This window comes from Canis lupus, chromosome X (genome assembly GCF_003254725.2).
Source record: "Canis lupus dingo isolate Sandy chromosome X, ASM325472v2, whole genome shotgun sequence".
Classification (NCBI taxonomy): Eukaryota; Metazoa; Chordata; class Mammalia; order Carnivora; family Canidae; genus Canis; species Canis lupus.
The window spans coordinates 67,257,768-67,261,120 of NC_064281.1; the positions used below are offsets into that span (position 1 = coordinate 67,257,768).

The 3,353-nt window shown below is 37.7% G+C and overlaps 1 pseudogene; it reads right to left on the reverse strand.

Moving 5' to 3' along the window:
• Positions 1-271: 271 nt before the first annotated feature.
• On the reverse strand, positions 272-978 carry LOC112649349 (40S ribosomal protein S8-like; annotated as a pseudogene).
• Positions 979-3,353: the final 2,375 nt, after the last annotated feature.

Here is a 3,353-nt window from a genome sequence, read left to right on the forward strand (position 1 = left end):
CAGATAGAGAGGGACAATCAGATTCCACCCTGAGCACAGAGCCTGACACAGGGTTTGAATTTACAACCCTGAGATCATGATCTGAACTGAAATCATGAGTTGGTCGGTCACTTAACTGACTGAGCCAACGAGGTGCCCCCAAAGGTATGTATTTATTGTCATTTTGTTATTTGATTTGTTTTCATTTTTGTAGTTTTTCTGTTTTTCTTTCTTCTCTGTCTCTCATGGTTTACTGGGGTTTTTTAAGTGATATATATTAGTTTATTATTCTTTATATTTTTTGTATACCTATAACTGCTTTTGCTTTGAACAAAAATACCTTTGTTACATGACCAAAGATATGAGCTAGGAAGATTTGTTTGCCTTTCTGAGCTTTTCTTTTCCTCAGATAGAACTCTAACTCTACCTCCTTGCCTTCTAGAACATAGCCATCTGCTCAGCCACACTGGTCTATTCTTGAAGTGATGCATGCAAGAAGCTTGCCTTTTTGGCACTGCTTCTCCAGAACACTACTGATTTTGGCATTTTCCTCCTTTCATTATATTCCTTTTGATTTTTTTGTTTAAAATATCTTCCTCCTTTGGCATCAGCTTTGCCCCCTTTTTGTGGCCTAGGGGCGGTGCATACTGGGACTCATACCATTGTGGGTACAGTGCTTTGTCAATGAGCATGACACAGTTCTTCACCAGGGTCTTGGGTGTGGACGAGTCCCTTGTTGGATGCATTGTAGACAACATCAATGATCTTTGTTTTATACTTACAACAGTCAGAGCCCCAGACGAAGTTCCCCCTCATCCAGACTCAAAGGTTGGTTCTTCTTGTTGTCTCCCCAAATGTGGACTGCATGAATGTGGCAGGGGCAAATTTTAGTGTTGACAAGGGGGTGCATCCTTGCTTATACATCCGCTTTTTGTGGTAGGGCTTTCTATTGCCCCCAGTATTATGATGCTTGTGCCAGTTGTCTTGAGAGATTCCCATCTCTTGGCACTACCTGTGAAAGATGTATTACTGTTTTTTTTTTTTATTTGTGGTAACCAATTGGCTTACATATGACATCTTCTGCATATAGAAGTCTATATTAAGTACATGGTTGCTTATTTTTTAACTCACTCTTTAGTCTTATCCCTTTCGTGGTTCAGATATTTGGTATCATTTACATCATTTTATTTTGTTCTTCCAATTATTCTTACTCTTATTCATTATTTTTTGTTTTCCACTCGCAGAGTCTCACTTAACATTTCTTGTGGGGCTGGTTTAGTGACCATGAGTTCTTTTTAAGTTTGTTAATCTGAGAAACTCTTTATCTATCCCTCAATTTTGAATGATACCCTTATTAGATAGAGTATTCTTGGCTGCAGGTTTTTCATTTAAGCATTTCAAATATGTCATGCAACTCACTTCTGACTTGCAAAGCTTCTGCTGAAACAGCTGAAATAATTATGGGGTTTCTTTTGTATGTAACTGTCTTCTTTTCTCTTACAATCTTTAAAATGATCTCCCTGCCCCCTGACCTGGATCTGTTTTCCTCCTCAGATTTGGGAAATCTTCAGTTATTTTTTCTTCAAATACATTTCCCACCCACCTTTCTCTCTCCTCCTTCTGGGATCCCTATAATATGAATATTGCTATGCTTGATGGAGGAACCAATTGTCAAAGATTATTCTCATCATGCAGTATTTGTCTCTCACATGCTTGGCTTCATTATTTTCTATTACTTTAACTTCGAGATCATTAATATGTTCCTCTGCTTCCTGTCACATATTATTTATTCCTCCTATTGTATTTTAATTTCATTTATTGAGTTCTCCATCTCTGATATGTTATTTTTTATCTCTTTGTCAAGGGTCTCACTGATGTCCTCCACCCTTTACTGAAGTCCAGTGAGTATCTTTATTTTTTCCATGTTTTCTTATGTTACAGTTTAAATTCCAATTAGTTAACATTCACTGAAATACTAGTTTTAGGCTTACAATATAGTGATTCAACCCTTCCATAAAACACCCATCACAAGTGCACCCCTTAATCCTCACCACCTTTTTAACATATCTCCCTGCCTACCTTCCTTCTGGTAACCATCAGTTTGCTATATATGCTTAAGAGTTTGTTTCTTGGATTGCCTTTCTCTGTCTCTGTCTCTGTCTCCCTCTCTCTTCACCTCTCTTTTTCACTTTTGCTTGTTTTGTTCCTTAAATCCTATATACAAATGAAATCATATGATATTTTTCATATGGTATTTGCCTTTCTCTGATTGACTTTTATCGCTTAGCATAATACTGTACTTCTATCCAGGTCATTGCAAATAGCAAAATTTTGTTTATTTTTATGGTTGATTAACATTCCATTATATATATAGATGAATGAATAAAGAGGAGATGGCATATTTGGACTCTTTCTATAATTTGGCTATTATTGATAATTATGCTATTATTAGGATGCATGTGTTCCTTCTAATCAGTACGTTTTAACCCTTGGTAGATACCCGATAGTGCAATTGCTGGGCCATAGTATAGATACATTTTTAACTTTTTGAAGAATTTTCATACTATTTTCCAGAATGGCTGCAAGTTTGCATTCCCATCAACAGTGAAAGAAGGTTCCCCTTTCTCCCAATCCTCCTTGGCACCGGTTGTTTCCTCTGTTGTTGATTTTGACCATTCTTACAGGTATGAGGTTATATCTCATTGTTGAATCTTATTTTTTCATTTGTTTTTATTTAAGTTCAATTTGCCAACATATAACACCCAGTGCTCATCCCACCAAGGGCCCTCCTCAGTGCCCATGACCCAGTTATCCCATCACCCCACTAACCTCCCTTTCTGCAACCCTTTGTTTGTTTCGCAGAGTTAGGTGTCTCTCATGGTTTGTCTCCTTCTCTATTTTGTCCCACTCAGTTCCCCTCATTTCCCTTATAATCCCTTTTACTACTTCTTATATTCCATGTATGAGTGAAACCATATGATGATTGTCCTTCTCTGATTGGCTTATTTCACTCAGCATAATACCATTCAGTTCCATCCACACCAAAGCAAATGGTGGGTATTCATCCATTCTGATGGCTGAGTAATATTCCATTGTGTGTGTGTGTGTGTGTGTGTGTGTGTGTGTGTGTATATATATATATATTTTTTTTTAAATATCTTCTTTATCCATTCATCTGTCGAAGGACATCGTGGCTCCTTCCACAGTTTGGCTATTGCAGGCAATGCTTTTATGAACATTGGGGTGCAGGGGTCCCGGCATTTCACTGCATCTGTATCTTTGGGGTAAACACCCAGTAGTGTAATTGCTGGGTTGTAGGGTAGCTCTATTTTTAAATTCTTGAGGAACTTCCACACAGTTTTCCAGAGTGGCTG